The 17813-nt window shown below is 44.1% G+C and overlaps 1 protein-coding gene across 6 annotated transcripts in view; it reads left to right on the forward strand.

Annotated features, from left to right (window-relative positions):
- RUSC2 (RUN and SH3 domain containing 2) overlaps window positions 1-17813 on the forward strand; it is a 132143-nt gene that overhangs the window by 23356 nt on the left and 90974 nt on the right. Inside the window, exon 1 of one of the 6 annotated variants that reach the window (XM_073680390.1) lies at window positions 13054-13200. The exons of the other annotated variants lie outside the window; for them this stretch is intronic. The gene's annotated coding sequence lies outside the window, so the exon portion shown is untranslated. Of the gene's footprint in view, window positions 1-13053; window positions 13201-17813 lie in introns of those variants that run through there. 6 annotated transcript variants of the gene reach the window in all.

Below are 17813 nucleotides of genomic sequence, written 5' to 3' on the forward strand. Positions count from 1 at the left end.
CCATACTGGTATGTATATATCCCCCATACTGGTATATATATCCCCAATCCTGGTATTTATGTTCCCCATCCTGGTATATTTATCCCACATTCTGGTATATGTTCCCGCTGAGCATGCACATCCAGTTGAAGTTTGCGCTGGCGTCAGCGGGCCCTTCACCCGCACGGGCCCAGTCGCAGTCGGGACCTCTGCTGCCGCAATCGTTATGCCCCTGCATAGGCCCATATACAGTATATATCTATCTTATCTATCTATTATCAAAATTACGTTTAAGTTTGTAGTACTACAAGTCCCTGACTGCCCAAGATTAACACAGGCGGCACGTCTGGTGCATTAATGACAGCCGCTTGACATTTACAAAAACTAAATGATATTATTCCATATCTGAGGCACATAACTATACGCTGTATATACTCCTGTATCCATTGTCACTTTTTTACTCTGTTTTTATTGTAATATGGGATAATGGACAGTATTTATGCTATAGAACACTTGTCTAGAATTATGATGATAATTAAAGGGATTGTCTGGTACTTTTATATTGATGGCCCAGCACTGTGGCTCAGTGGTCAGCACGGTGGCTCAGTGGTTAGCACAGTGGCTCAGTGGTTAGCACAGTGGCTCAGTGGTTAGCACTGCTGCTTTGCAGCGCTGGGGTCCTGGATTCAAATGCCACCAACGACAACATCTGCAAGGAGTTTGTATGTTCTCCCCGTGTTTGTGTGGGTTTCCTCCCACACTCCAAAGACATAGGCCTGGTGTAATGGCACAGCCTCAGCCAAATGATCATCGCAGATCATGTATCTAATTAATATTTCATTTCTTGTGCTTGGGATGATGATTATCTCTCTGCTCCACCCCGGATGACACAAGAGATGAGCAACTTATTCCAGGACTTTAATGTGGCCCCGGGATATTTTTGTGTTTTTTCAATGGGTGGGATAGAAAACAAATTGCTGAATGCCTGTGAAATTGGGGTGAAATTGATTGTAAGATTAGTAATATTACTGATTGTTCCGAGTTATTAGTACGAGTAATGTGACTCAAACTCAGCACAAACCGCACTAAACTGACGCTCCACTCACATTCTCACCAGCCGTACAGTGATAGAAAATTCTGCTACTTTGCAAGTACGGTATATCTTTATTACCTTTCTGTTGCTTTCACTTATTTCTAAAGCTGTCTTAGTGGAAACAGTCAGCAAGCAGCTGTTGATTTGTCTGTTTTCTCATCTTCTCTATTTTGTACATAGAATGTGTTAAATTCAAAGAGACCATGGAAATTCATGGAAACCATTAGCAAGCAGGTTTGCTGATGCTCTTAGTACGGTATTATTTGAATTCTAGTCATGAGTTCTATGAATATACAGCTTATGAAAAGAAATTCTGACATAAGCCAAAAAAACCTAAGTAAACCTTTGATACCTTTTTTTCAGATTGTGTTCACATTTAATTGCAAGCAGGTCGATGGGGTCCAGGTCCTGAGACCGCAACTGATATCTAAAAAAAAAAAGCTCGGAGATGTGAGCAGCTCAGGAGACAGCTCCTGCCTGAGCCCGCACACAGCTCTTGCCTGAGCCCGCACACAGCTTTTGCTTAAGCCCGCACACAGCTCCTGCCTGAGCCCGCACACAGCTTTTGCTTAAGCCCGCACACAGCTTTTGCTTAAGCCCCCCACACAGCTTCTGCCTGAACCTGCACACAGCTTCTGCCTGAGCCTACACACAACTCCTGCCTGAGCCCGCACACAGCTCCTACCTGAGCCCACACACAGCTCCTGCCCGAGCCTGCACACAGCTCCTGCCTGAGCCTGCAAACAGCTCCTGCTTGAACCTATACACAGCTACTGCCTGAGCCCCCACAGAGATCCCATCTGAGCCTGCACACAGCTCCTGCCTGGGCCCGCATACAGCTACTGCCTGAGCCTGCACACAGCTACTGCCTGAGCCTGCACACAGCTACTGCCTGAGCCTGCTCACAGCTCCTGCCTGAGCCCGCACACAGCTCCTGCCTGAGCCCGCATACAGCTCCTGCCTGAGCCCGCACACAGCTTTTGCCTGAGCCCGCACACAGCTGCTGCCTGAGCCTGCACACAGCTACTGTCTGAGCCTGCACACAGCTACCGCCTGAGCCTGCACACAACTACTGCCTGAGCCCGCACACAGCTCCTGCCTGAGCCCGCACACAGCTCCTGCCTGAGCCCGCATACAGCTCCTGCCTGAACCCGCACACAGCTTTTGCCTGAGCCCGCACACAGCTCCTGCCTGAGCCTGCACACAGCTACTGCCTGAGCCTGCACACAGCTCCTTCTTGAGCCCGCACACAGCTCCTTCTTGAGCCCGCACACATCTCCTGTCTGAGCCTGCACACAGCTCCTGCCTGAGCCCGAACACAGCTCCTGCCTGAGCCCGAACACAGCTCCTGCCTGAGCACACACACAGCTCCTGCCTGAGCTGGCACACAGCTCTCGCCTGAGCTGGCACATAGCTCCTGCCTGAGCCCACACATAGCTCCTGCTTGAGCCCGCAAACAGTTCCTGCCTGAACCCGCACACAGCTTTTGCCTGAGCCTGCACACAGCTCCTGCCTGAGCCCGCACACAGATCCTGTCTGTGCCCGAACACAGCTCCTGTCTGTACCCACACATCTCCTGCCTAAGCCCGCACACAGCTTTTGGCTGAGCTGGCACACAGCCCCGCCTGAGGCCGCACACAGCTCCTGCTTGAGCTGCACACAGCTGCTGCCTGGGCTTGCACACAGCTCCTGCCTGAGCCCACACACAGATTCCGCCTGGGCCCCTACACAACTCCTGCCTGAGCCCACACACAGCTCTTGCCTGAGCCCGCACACAGCTCCTGCTTGAGCCCGCACACAGCTTCTGCCTGAGCCCACACACAGCTCCTGCTTGAGCCCGCACACAGCTTTTGCCTGAGTCCTCACACAGCTTTTGCCTGAGCCCACACAACACAGCTACTGTCTGAGCCTGCACACAGCTCCTGCCTGAGCGCGCACACAGCTCAGCCTGAGCACACGCACAGCTCCTGCTTGAGCCCGCATACAGCTCCTGCCTGAGCCCGCACACAGGTCAGCCTGAGCCCGTGCATGGCTCCTGCCTGAGCCTGCACACAGCTCCTTCTTGAGCCCGCACACAGATCCTGTCTGAGCCCGCACACAGATCCTGTCTGAGCCCACACACAGATCCTGTCTGAGCCTGCACACAGCTCCTGTATGAGCCTACACACAACTCCGGTCTGAGCCTGCACACAGCTACTGCCTGAGCCTGCACACAGCTCCTGCCTGAGCGCGCACACAGCTCAGCCTGAGTCCGTGCATGGCTCCTGCCTGAACCTGCACACAGCTCCTTCTTGAGCCCGCACACAGCTCCTGTCTTAGCCTACACAAAGCTCCGGTCTGAGCCCGCACACAGCTCCTGCCTGAGCTCGCACACAGCTCCTGCCTGAGCCCGCACACAGCTCCTGTCTGAGCCTGCATACAGCTCCTGACTGAGCCTGCACACAGTTCTTGCCTGAGCTGGCACATAGCTCCTGCCTGAGCCCGCATATAGCTCCTGCTTGAGCCCGCACATAGCTCCTGCTTGAGCCCGCACACAGCTCCTGCCGGAACCCGCACACAGCTTTTGCATGAGCCCGCACTCAGCTACTGCCTCAACCCGCACACAGCTTTTGCCTGAGCCTGCACACAGCTACTGCCTGAGCCTGCACACAGCTACTGCCTGAGCCTGCACACAGCTCAGTCCGAGCCTACGCACAGCTCCTACTTGAGCCTGCACACAGCTCCTGCCTGAGCCTGCACACAGCTCAGCTTGAACCACATATGGATCCTGCCTGAGCCTGCACAAAGCTCCTGCTTAAGCCCGCACACAGCTTTTACCTGAGCCTGCACACAGCTCCTGTCTGTGCCCCCACACAGCTCCTGCCTGAGCCTGCACACCGCTCAGCCTAAGCCTGCACACAGCTCCTGCTTAAGCTCGCACACAGCTTTTGCCTGAGCCCGCCACAGCTCCTGTCTGAGCTAGCGCACAGCTCCTGCCTGAGCCCGTGCACAGTTCCTGCCTGAGCCCGCAGACAGAGCAGAGTATACAACCCCTGGCAAAAATTATGGAATCACCGGGCTCGGAGGATGTTCATTCAGTTGTTTAATGTTGTTGAAAAAAATCAGATCACAGACATGGCACAAAACTAAAGTTATTTCAAATGGCAACTTTAGGGCTTTAAGAAACACTAAAAGAAATAAAATAAAAAATGTGGTACTCAGTAAGGGTAATTTTTTTCAGACCAAGCAGAGGGAAAAAAATTAATAAAGCACACAATATATATAAAAAAGATAACAAAGGTTTACCCACTTTTTTTGGCTTACGTCAGAATTTCCTGTTATAATAAGCTGAATATTAATGTAACCCATGACTAGAATTAAAATAATACCATACTAAGACTCAGCAAAACAGCTTGCTGATGGTTTCCATGTTTCAATAGATTTTTTTTCACAAAGCAACAAAAAGGTAGGATGAAAAATAAGTGAAACCGGGAGTTAAAAACTTTTAGTGCTTACACAACAAATTTTAGTTAAAAGTAGTTTATACATATTGACGGCAAAAAGCCCCTAGACTAAATAAATTAATCATAAGATTTGTGCTTCAGTTCCTGAGCTCACATGTGTCGGACTACTGAATTTTTTTGGACTATTAGTCGCTGGACAACTGTAATTCTTATATAAATCTTTTCTGTTAACAAAAAGTCCCTGTGAGGTATAAATAGATCCTCAGTAGACAAAACAGTAGAATCTCCGAGACATACAATGCTGCATGTATTGGATGTTATTACAGGCTGAGTTCCTGACATAATTTCCTAGGAACTTGCAGGAGTCTTAGTATCTCCATTTATAGATTCCTGTATGATATATAAATATCTGTGTGAAATATATCACACACAGATTCAACATTTGTTTCATATCTGTAAATAGATTAGTATTACTGAACTATAACATATTCTTGTACATAGGGGGCAGAATAATAGTAGCTATATTCTTGTACATAGGAGCAGTATTATAGTAGTTATATTCTTGTACATAGGGGCAATATTATAGCAGTTATATTCTTGTACATAGGAGCAGTATTATAGTAGTTATATTCTTGTACATAGGAGCAGTATTATAGTAGTTATATTCTTGTGCATAGGAGCAGTATTATAGTAGTTATATTCTTGTACATAGGAGCAGTATTATTGTAGTTATATTCCTGTATATAGGGGCAGTATTATAGTAGTTATATTCTTGTACATAGGAGCAGTATTATAGTAGTTATATTCTTGTACATAGGGGCAGTATTATAGTAGTTATATTCCTGTATATAGGGGCAGTATTATAGTAGTTATATTCTTGTGCATAGGAGGCAGTATTATAGTAGTTATATTCTTGTACATAGGAGCAGTATTATAGTAGTTATATTATTGTACATAGGAGCAGAATTATAGTAGTTATATTCTTGTACATAGGGGCAGTATTATAGTAGTTATATTCTTGTACATAGGAGCAGAATTATAGTAGTTATATTCTTGTACATAGGAGCAGTATTATAGTAGTTATATTCTTGTACATAGGGGGCAGTATTATAGTAGCTATATTCTTGTACATAGGAGCAGGATTATAGTAGTTATATTCTTGTACATAGGGAGCAGTATTATAGTAGTTATATTCTTGTACATAGGGGCAGTATTATAGTAGTTATATTCTTGTACATAGGGAGCAGTATTATAGTAGCTATATACTTGTACATAGGAGCAGAATTATAGTAGTTATATTCTTGCACATAGGAGCAGAATTATAGTAGTTATATTCTTGTACATAGGGAGCAGTATTATAGTAGTTATATTCTTTTACATAGGGGCAGTATTATAGTAGTTATATTCTTGTACATAGGGAGCAGTATTATAGTAGCTATATTCTTGTACATAGGAGCAGAATTATAGTAGTTATATTCTTGTACATATGAGGCAGTATTATAGTAGTTATATTCTTGTACATAGGAGCAGAATTATAGTAGTTATATTCTTGTACATAGGGGCAGTATTATAGTAGTTATATTCTTGTACATAGGGGGCAGTATTATAGTAGCTATATTCTTGTACATAGGAGCAGGATTATAGTAGTTATATTCTTGTACATAGGGAGCAGTATTACAGTAGTTTTATTCTTGTACATAGGAGCAGAATTATAGTAGTTATATTCTTGTACATAGGGGCAGTATTATAGTAGTTATATTCTTGTACATAGGGAGCAGTATTATAGTAGTTATATTCTTGTACATAGGGGCAGTATTATAGTAGTTATATTCTTGTATATAAGGGGCACAATTATAGTAGTTATATTCTTGTACATAGGAGCAGTACTATAGTAGTTATATTCTTGTACATAGGGGGCAGTATTATAGTATTAATATTCTTGTACATAGGGGGCAGTATTATAGTAGTTCTATTCTTGTACATAGGGGGCAGTATTATAGTAGTTATATTCTTGTACATAGGGGGCAGTATTATTAATATTCTTGTACATAGGGGGCAGTATTATAGTGGTTATATTCTTGTACATAGGGGGCAGTATTATAGTATTAATATTCTTGTACATAGGGGGCAGTATTATAGTAGTTATATTCTTGTATGTAGGGGCAGTATTATAGTAGTTATATTCTTGTACATAGGGGCAGTATTATAGTAGTTATATTCTTGTACATATGGTGTAGTATTATAGTAATTATATTCTTGAACATAGGGGCAGTATTATAGTAGTTATATTCTTGTACATGGTCGTCAGTATTATAGTAGCTATATTCTTGTACGTAGGGGGCAGAATTATAGTAGTTATATTCTTGGACAAAGGGGGCAGTATTATAGAAGTTATATGCTTGTACATAGGAGCAGTATTATAGTAGTTATATTCTTGTACATAGCAGTATTATAGTAGTTATATTCTTGGACATAGGAGCAGTATTATAGTAGTAGTAGTAGTAATACATTTCATTAGTATTTGGTACCATTGCCCTTAAACTGAATGACTTGGGTCAAACGTTTGGGATATCCTTCCTTAAGCTTCTCACAATAGTTGGTCAGAATTTGGGCCCATTTCTCCTGACAAAACTGGTGTAACTGATCCAGGTTTGTAGGTCACCTCGCTCACACCTGCCTTTTCAGCTTTGCCCATAAATTTTCAATAGAATTGAGATCAGGGCTTTGTGATGGCCACTCCAAAACATTGACTTTGTTATCCTTAAGCCACTTTGTTACCATTTTGGCAGTATGCTTTGGGTCATGATCCATTTGGAAGACCCATTTCCACCCAAGCTTTAACTTCCTGACTGATGTCTTGAGATGTTGCTTCAGTATTGCCACATAATCTTCTTTTCTCATGATGGAATCTATTTTGTGAAGTGCACAAGTCCCTCCTGCAGCAAAACAACCCCACAACATGATGCTGCCACCCCCGTGTTTCACAGTTGGGATGGTGTTCTTAGGCTTCCAAGTTTCTCCCTTTTCCCTCCAAACGTAACAATGGTCATTATGCCCAAAAAGTTCAATTTTAGTTTCATGAGACCACAGGACAAGTCTCCAAAAATTAAGGTCTTTGTCCCTGTGTGCATTTGCAAATATTAATCTGGCTTTTTTATGTTTCTTTTGGAGTAATGACTTCCTCCAGGCAGAGTGGCCTTTCAGCCTATACAGTACTCATTTCACTGTGGATATTAACACAATCTTATCAGCTTCCGCCATCACCTTCACAAGGTCTTTTGTTTTTGTCCTTGGGTTGATATGCACATATCGGACCAAAGCACGTTCATCTCTGGGACACAGAACCCGTCTCCTTCCTGAGCGGTATGATGGCTGGACATTCCCATCTTGTTTGTACTTGCGTGTAATTGTTTGTACAGATGAACGAGGCACCTTCAGGCATCTTGAAATTGTACCCAAGGATGAGCCAGACTTGTGCAAGTCCACAATTCTCTTACTGATATCTTGGCTGATTTCTCTAGACTTTCCCATGATGCTACACAAAGAAGCAGTGTGTTTCAGGTGTACATTAAAATACACCCACAGGTGTGTCTCTAATTAACTCAGATGTAAAAAAAAAAAGCTTCCAAACACATGACATCATCATATGGACAGTCCAGAATTGTTTAAAGGCATAGTAATCTTGGTGTATACTTTTGACATTGCAGTAAGTAATAAAAATGCCTTAAAACATTCTCCCTCTCTCATTATTCTGGCATTTGGCAAATATTAAAAATGATGGTAATACTAATTGACCTTAAACGGAAAGGTTTATTCAGATTTCACGTCAGATATTGATAAAAACCATATGTGTCTTTTTATATAGTGGATGTAAACGTCTGGTTTGAACTGCATATTCTTTTACATAGGGGAAGTATTATAGTAGTTATATTCTTGTACATAGGGGGCAGTATTATAGTAGTTATATTCTTGTACATAGGAGCAGTATTATAGTAGTTATATTATTGTACATAGGAGCAGAATTATAGTAGTTATATTCTTTTACATAGGGGAAGTATTATAGTAGTTATATTCTTGTACATAGGGGGCAGTATTATAGTAGTTATATTCTTGTACATAGGGGGAAGTATTATAGTAGTTATATTCTTGTACATAGAGGGCAGTATTATAGTAGTTATATTGTTGTACATAGGGGGCAGTATTATAGTAGTTATATTCTTGTACATAGGGGCAGTATTATAGTAGTTATATTCTTGTACATACGGGGCAGTATTATAGTAGTTATATTCTTGTACATAGGGGCAGTATTATAGTAGTTATACTGTTGTACATAGGGGGCAGTATTATAGTAGTTATATTCTTGTACTTAGGGGCAGTATTATAGTAGTTATATTCTTGTACATAGGAGGCAGTATTATAGTAGTTATATTCTTGTACATAGGAGGCAGTATTATAGTAGTTATATTCTTGTACATAGGAGCAGTATTATAGTAGTTTTATTCTTGTACATAGGAGGCAGTATTATAGTAGTTATATTCTTGTACATAGGAGGTAGTATTATAGTAGTTATATTGTTGTACATAGGGGGCAGTATTATAGTAGTTATATTCCTGTACATAGGGGACAGTATTATAGTAGTTATATTCTTGTACATAGGAGCAGTATTATAGTAGTTATATTCTTGTACATAGGAGGCAGTATTATAGTAGTTATATTCTTGTACATAGGAGGCAGTATTATAGTAGTTATATTCTTGTACATAGGGGCAGTATTATAGTAGTTATATTCTTGCACATAGGGGGCAGTATTATAGTAGTTATATTCTTGTACATAGGAGCAGTATTATAGTAGTTATATTATTGTACATAGGAGCAGAATTATAGTAGTTATATTCTTTTACATAGGGGAAGTATTATAGTAGTTATATTCTTGTACATAGGGGGCAGTATTATAGTAGTTATATTCTTGTACATAGGGGGAAGTATTATAGTAGTTATATTCTTGTACATAGAGGGCAGTATTATAGTAGTTATATTGTTGTACATAGGGGGCAGTATTATAGTAGTTATATTCTTGTACATAGGGGCAGTATTATAGTAGTTATATTCTTGTACATACGGGGCAGTATTATAGTAGTTATATTCTTGTACATAGGGGCAGTATTATAGTAGTTATACTGTTGTACATAGGGGGCAGTATTATAGTAGTTATATTCTTGTACTTAGGGGCAGTATTATAGTAGTTATATTCTTGTACATAGGAGGCAGTATTATAGTAGTTATATTCTTGTACATAGGAGGCAGTATTATAGTAGTTATATTCTTGTACATAGGAGCAGTATTATAGTAGTTTTATTCTTGTACATAGGAGGCAGTATTATAGTAGTTATATTCTTGTACATAGGAGGTAGTATTATAGTAGTTATATTGTTGTACATAGGGGGCAGTATTATAGTAGTTATATTCCTGTACATAGGGGACAGTATTATAGTAGTTATATTCTTGTACATAGGAGCAGTATTATAGTAGTTATATTCTTGTACATAGGAGGCAGTATTATAGTAGTTATATTCTTGTACATAGGAGGCAGTATTATAGTAGTTATATTCTTGTACATAGGGGCAGTATTATAGTAGTTATATTCTTGCACATAGGGGGCAGTATTATAGTAGTTATATTCTTGTACATAGGAGCAGTATTATAGTAGCTATATTCTTGTACATAGGAGCAGTATTATAGTAGTTATATTCTTGTACATAGGGGACAGTATTATAGTAGTTATATTCTTGTACATAGGGGCAGTATTAGTAGTTATATTCTTGTACATAGGAGCAGTATTATAGTAGTTATATTCCTGTACATAGGGGGCAGTATTATAGTAGTTATATTCTTGTACATAGGGGCAGTATTATAACAGTTATACTCTTGTACATAGGAGCAGTATTATAGTAGTTATATTCTTGTACATAGGAGCAGTATTATAGTGGTTATATTCTTGTACATATGGACAGTATTATAGTAGTTATATTCTTGTACATAGGGGCAGTATTATAGTAGTTATATTCTTGTACAAATGGACAGTATTATAGTAGTTATACTCTTGTACATAGGGGCAGTATTATAGTAGTTATATTCTTGGACATAGGAACAGTATTATAGTATTTATATTCTTGTACATATGGACAGTATTATAGTAGTTATATTCTTGTACATAGGGGCAGTATTATAGTAGTTATATTCTTGTACGTATGGACAGTATTATAGTAGTTATATTCTTGTACATATGGATAGTATTATAGTAGTTATATTCTTGTACATAGGAGCAGTATTATAGCAGCTATATTCTTGTACATAGGAGCAGTATTATAGCAGCTATATTCTTGTACATAGGAGCTGTATTATAGTAGTTATATTTGGGTATGTAGGAGGGAGTATTAAAGTATGGTAGTTATTCTCTTGTGTATATAGAACAGTATTCTTAGTGGGTATAGAGAATATGAAATCTGTGCATTGATATATTTTATGCTGCTATTTATTCTAATTTATTTTGTTGTATTAGATCATGACCAGGTTTAGGAACTTGTAGAAGGTTTTTGTTACCTTGCTTTGATATGTGATTATGAGACGTGTTCTTATGGGATATTTGTCTGACAATCCAACAGATATAGGACTCTGGAGAGGTTTATTTATTGGTGAAGACTCTATACATAATAAACCCACAGTTCAATGAATGGAAACCTAAGTTGAAACACAATTAATTGCTTTAATTCAATATTCCTCTCAATTGTTCAGTCTGTTATTGAATGCAATAAAAATTAGAGATAAATGTGAGAAGTCCGTCTGGACATAATCTTAATGATGAGATCTCCATACAAAACGAAATATTGTTCCCATAACCCCAATCCCATGAACAGTTAGTGGAATATTTCGGGTGTTCAGTGTCTGCACAAGTCTGAATATTTGAATTGTGAGAAATTTTGTCTTTATAGTAATTTAATGTAAGAAAAACTAAATGCCCCCTACATTACAGAAACAGCAGGAATCATTTCCAACCGTGAATTATGTAACTATGTGCTTTAGAATTAGTGACATAGTTACAGGTGTAATTAATGTCTCACATCATTCTCGCATATCTACCTGTAGTATTTATTACACAGGTGACTGTTGTGTCATATTCTCATCTAGTAACGTCATTAATTTCCTATCGTGCATCATTTCTAGTATTGCTCCTTTGGGCTTATGTAGGAATCATCTTCTCAATGTTCTGCTCCGTAACTCAGGTGGGTGAATTTTTTGGCCATGGTCATTCAGCTTTTTGGTCTTCTCCATCTTCATCATGGTCAGTATCTCCGTTGGGTTTTTCTTGGTTTTGCAGTGTAGTCAGGTTCCTTAGATGTCTTCATCTACATCTATTCTTTATTCCTTTCGTTATCCTGGTCAGCAGGGTTTTGATACATGTACATGTTAGTTCAGGTCTAATTTTGGGGTCTGTATACGTGCGTATATCAGTCTTTATTTTTGGTTATGGGGTCTTTTCCACCTGCTTCAGAGACAGAAACTCCGATGGAGGCATTTTTCTGTCTACTCTTAACATAGCTGGGTCCATCAGTCCTTGTTTTATGGTCATAGGTTCCCCACATTAATAGTTGCTCCTCGTATGGGATATCTCCTCTTCCCACCTTGCTTTGGAGATATACTTTTTATCTTGGCCAGAATATTAAGTGGGTGTTCCGGCTAGTCCATGTTTCTCAATGTTGCCTTCTCGATTTATACCTATTTATGCCTTGTCAGTCACCAGATCATTACAATGTATCTTCTTATATATATTTCAACATTATGTGACCTCTTAATTTTAGCCTTTGATGCAATCTTATCTTACCCTGATCCCCCCCAGCTTTCAATTTGATTCTGACCCCCTTGTAGCATGAGGGCAAGGGGGCATATATACAAGAAAGGCAGACCAGGCGGCTGTAATGGGGCTCTTAAAGATGGAGGCTCAGCCCCTTTGCCACTGGCTGGTGAGATCTTATGGAGGACTAGTCTGTCCAGAGAAATTACAATGTTAGCAAAGAAACTATAGAGGAATTTACCCCTGGAAATGAGTTAGAAGGGGGAAAAAAACAATAGGACCCTAGTATCATTTTACTTTTTTCTGCATTTAATTCTTCACTGCCTTTTTCACTTTTTGCTGTTTATTATCCAGTATGTCAGAAACGGCACCTAACTTCTAAGTGCGGGAGAGCCCTTATGGCTGCTGGGCCCTATAGTTGTGTGCCCTACGATGGCCGCTCCACCCGTGTGTACCCAGCTGTGTCTTGGGTTGGGTATATGCTCCGGTCTTGACTGTTGACTTGAGCTTTTCTATCCCTTCCTCCTCAATAGTGTAGTTAATCTTTAGATCTTCATCTGTTGATGGGTTGTCTTCTCCTTTTCTAATTTTGGCCAGTAGCTCAGCTGAGTGTCACTAACCGTCTGGCCACTTCGTCTCCTCCTACCTGTCTTGGTCAGAATTTTTAGCTGGGTGTTTTCACTCTAGTTTTAGGATCTCCTCCTATTTTCCTCCGAGACAGTTGTTTAGCCGGAGAGAAGATGCCTATTTGCTGTTGTCACGGTCTATTCCTGGCTTCAGTGTGTTTTCACTTGTCATGGGTGTCACACGAGCAGTCGGGCTCTCGCCCCAACATGGGTGAGTTACTGAGTTTGATCATGATATGTTGAACTTTGGTAGAACTGATTTCAGATGCTTTTTTTGCTACGTTATTGTTGTCTGCATTTTGTTCCTGAATGAACTGTGGTAACTTTTGACATTTGGGGGACGGCTATGGATGGGAATAATTTTTGGCAGGATGTGATGTGAGACTTTTCGCAAGAGAAGACAGCCTAAGATCAAACTTCAGTGATTAGACTTTGTAGAACACTGCCGGATTGTTTTGTGCACTGGTCGGCAGTTTTTATAGGAGTGTGTTGGGTGGTATGTGTGCTAGTATATAGTACGTGCCAGGGCGTGTTTGTTGGACAGTATGCAATTGTCTGGAGCTGCAGACTTACTAAATGAAATGCACCAAAATACTGGCTCAATTTGTGCCAAAAGACTGGTGTACGTGCCTGCAACCAATTTATTATATATTTTAGATTTTTACACCTTACTAGACTTTTTTGAAAGGGATGTAGCTAAAAGAAAAATACATTTTGCCAGAATCCACCAATGTTGCGCCAAAGATTTGGTGTAAAATATTGTTACTCAACAATTGGGGAAAGCGAAGGAAAAGTGAGCATTGCTAGCTGTGATATGCAAGTGTTTGTTACCACCCAGCTTGTCCGACTGACCAGTCCATTACAGAGGCGGGTATACACTGCAATTCGTCAGGCAATGAAGGCTGTAAAAAATTCCCAATCTCCTGTCACCATGTTATCATATCCTTGGGATATCCTGATGTGCTTTTTGTGGATTGAAATGATGCTGCAGAGAATTCACAGCATGGCCATCCTCCTGTGACGTCCTGTCAAACGAAAATTCAAAGGAAGTAAAGAAAATAAAAACAGTTATAGGGATTAGCAGGATAGAGAGAAGTAGAGAATTTTAAAATTACAAAGTGGTTACTTAAAAATAGATATTTATAAAGGGCATTTTATGTATCGTACAACCCCTTAAAGCAGGGGTCTCAAACTCGGCTGGGTATATGGGCCGCACATGGAAAAAATTTGAATTTGGGGGGCCGCATTCTTTGTTCAATGTGACATTTTTAGTGATACCATTTTTTCCGTGTTTATTTTTTTATGGCTTGGGTCGTTATGGATGTGGCGATAATAAACGTGCACTTTTTTGTGTTTACTTTAGTTTACATATAAAACAGCATTTTTAGTGCCCAATATTTTTTCATGCTTTATTTTTATTTTTTTTGATTTTTACAATTTTGTTTCCTTCCCCCAATTGGCCACATTCAGTAGTATTGTCTTACAATTAGCATCATATAGTAATAATGGCAAACATCTTGTAGTAATGTTCCCCATCCAAGTCCCCATCTTGTAATGTAGCACCCTGAGGATTCGGCTGCTACAGGGGTATTGCACCTCAACCCAGAGGTGTGATATTCCACTCCCGAGTAAGGAAGGAGTGTGGAACTGAGCTCGGTAGGCTGCATGCACTACATACATCCCATTTCCGAGGAGCAGACCGACGGTACTCCCACTTAGAAATGTGCAGGTACGACCGAGTCTGTTCCTGGCTGGAGTGGGAGGGGGGTGGTACATCCCAAGTAGTGTAGGGGCAGATAGGGGGAGCAGCCTGGGTAAAGATAGGAGCTCATTGGGTGCTGGTCACCTGAGCTCACACATAGAGGGTGTATATAAGGTGGGCACCAACTAAGAACAGGGTCAGTTGCAGAGAGGAAGTCAGAGAGCAGAGAAAAAAGACCCAGAGTGAGAGAGGAGAAGAGAGAGAGAGAGACCCAGAGGGGGAAACAGCAGAAAAGGACTCCAAGACCCCAAACTTAAATCCCCGGGTGAAGAGTCGGCACAGGGTACCGGAACCCAAGCTGGTGGGGGGCAAAACACACCCCAGCCAGAGACCGGAGACCGTGGGCAGCGTTTGTCACGGTCACCCACCACATCCACCACGAAGGCATACCACGTGGAGGGCCAGGGAACCCGAGGCCAAGGGTCTCCCAACAGAAGGCCCGAGGGAGCTGGACCTGGGTGGATCAATAGTGGGGACGGCCAGAGAACGGACAGAAGGAGAGCTCAGGGTCACGCTCCGGACTTATTTGGGGGTTGGCTGGATCCAGAACCTGGTGGACGCAGCACGGCTCGGGAGGTCACTCAAAGCTGGAGTGACCAGAACATCAGCAGTGAGTAAACATCCTAAACTGCATAACCCGACTCTGTCTCTGATTGCCGTCTACACTGCATCACCACAACCCCCAGCCTCTGCACCTGATCCCCCTGAGGCTATACCCCACCCGTTGGGGGTTATATCATCAAAGCTGCACCTACACCATCAGCCTCAGCGGACCCTGCTGCAGCGGCGGCCACAGTGACCGCAACACAACGGGTGGCGTAGTCGACATTAAGAACTTAGCAACATCTGTAGGACTGCCACATACAACTCAGTTTGACACCCTGGGCACGGACCGGGTCACAGCCACTCGGAAGACTACAACTCCCATCTGATCCGGCTCCGGATATTCCCCCTAAAGAATATGGCCCAGGGGGCGCGTCAACTTTGGCGTAGTCGGCAGGATTACGTGCCCACAACACCCGGGTACTGCGTGCCTGAAGAAAAGTGCAAGTTTACCTCAGAACGAAGTCTCCTGCCGGTTCCGGAGGGTCCCCGCCATCGGACCCCATCACCAGTCGATTCCAGCCGGTTGTCCGCCATTAACAACTTTTTCCCGCCATCTGCAGAGTTTCCCGCCACTGGGAAGCGATTCCCGCCATTTCCAAAGGTTTCCCGCCTTGGAAGAGCGGACGCCATTATGGGCGTGCCAGAGGGTGGCGAGAGGCCACCTCCCATCGTGGGCCAGGACCGAAAATGGCGCCAAAAGTGGAAACCGCCCCCACCAACAGAGACTGTGATGCTAGAGGTGTCTGTCAGCGTGAAAGAACCGCCCCTGGAGCTGACAGTCACCCAGTGGCCCCGGGACCGCCCTCGAAGTGGGAGGAGACGAAAGAAAAGAACGAAGATGGGTGCCGCCTGGAGCAGTCTGGAGCGAGCGCACCCGGAGGCAGGAAGCCTGGAAAGGAGTAGCAGAGAAGCTCACCCGGAGATGGCGAGAGAGCAGAGCAGCACCGGCCCGCTGGCCAGGAGCCTGCTGGAAGAAGAGCAGAGCAGCACCGACCCGTTGGTCAGGAGCCTGCTAGAAACCACGACCCCACTAGGCCTAGTGGAGGTCCTTGCACAGCTCCCCCGAGACCGGGAGTGTGCACAGACTGCCCTGGAGGGCCTCGCACGGAGGATGGCCCGGGTACAGTGAGAGACATTGGCGGAGTGGAGCCGTGAGATGGCCCAGCAGACCGAGACCTGTCAGCGGAGCACGCCACCCGAGACGAGGAGACAGACCGCCTCTGAGGACGGCGCGGGAGGACCCAAGGCCGGAGACGGCGCCGAGAAGGGAGCCGAACGCATGGAGGCAGGTAAAGGGGACGTCTATACCCCAAACAAGGACACCGCTTACCTGCCCCAGCTCCCCGTCGCAGAGCCCGAAAGTCCCCCTGCTGTGCCCGAAAACGCCATGTCACCGACGCAGACTAGGCCCCAACCGGAAGCCGCCGCCGCGACCCCTGTGACGTCACACGCACCGACCCCGAGCGTGACCAAGCAGGAAGTAACACCAGCCTGGTCGCAGGGCCTAGAATTCCCGGGCGTCGCATCACCAACAGCGCCCCCTACCTCCGCGGAGCCTCCGGCCTGGCCGCAAGGCCAGGTAGCCCAGGGCGCCGCCGTCCTAACGGTGCCCTTCACCTTCCAGGTGCCCCAGGCCTGGCCGCAAGGCCTGGGCAACCCGGGCGCCACCACCACCGCGCCCGCACCCGTAAAACCAAGGGTGCCGCGTCTGGGAGAGGACTTGTTTGCCCAGCACACGTGGCCGGACGGGCAGCCTTTCATCTGGCCCCAGAGGTATTATGAGCTGGAGCACCAGAGGAGAGTTGGGGCCATGTGTGCACCCCTGATTCCGGCTCCGAAGCCCGTGATAAGGATCTCGCCCCCGCTTGAAGAGGCCCAATTTGAGTGGGACCCCACCGGAGAAGACCTAATGGGGTTCACTCAGGAAACCAGGGCAGCTGCAGCGGAGCGTGCTGAGTGTTGCCGACAGCAGCTCGAGGAGTTTGCGAGGGAGCGGAGAGAGAGGCGGGTCCGGGAACAACAGGCCCAAATAAGGAGCGCCGAGCAGAAGAGCCGAACCAGGAGGGACCCCCGTGCAGCGCACAGTCCCCGTACCACCGGGACTGTAATAAAGTTTAACCTGCAGCATGGGTGGGGCTTCATCAGAGACAACAACACCCCCGGCGACGTCTTTGTCACGCGCAGAGACGTGGAGTCCCATCTGCCGGAGGGGCACAGAGGTCGTGACCTTTACATCGGGGACGAGGTCACCTTTACCCGGCACAAGTGTGCCAAAGGACCTTACGCCCTCCATGTGCATCGCCTGACAGAGGAGGAGCTGCGATGTGAGGAGGAAGAGCAAGAGGATCCGGACGGGTCTGAAGCTGAGATCCCCAAAGAAGGAGCAGGAGGAAGACGTTGTTGGGTACAGCGGAGCAGGTGCTGTAAATAGTTACCCGATCGGGGTATAAAGAAAC

The sequence above is a fragment of the Phyllobates terribilis genome, unplaced genomic scaffold, assembly GCF_046119375.1.
Source record: "Phyllobates terribilis strain yellow unplaced genomic scaffold, ASM4611937v1 Scaffold_1__5_contigs__length_1240528914, whole genome shotgun sequence".
Classification (NCBI taxonomy): Eukaryota; Metazoa; Chordata; class Amphibia; order Anura; family Dendrobatidae; genus Phyllobates; species Phyllobates terribilis.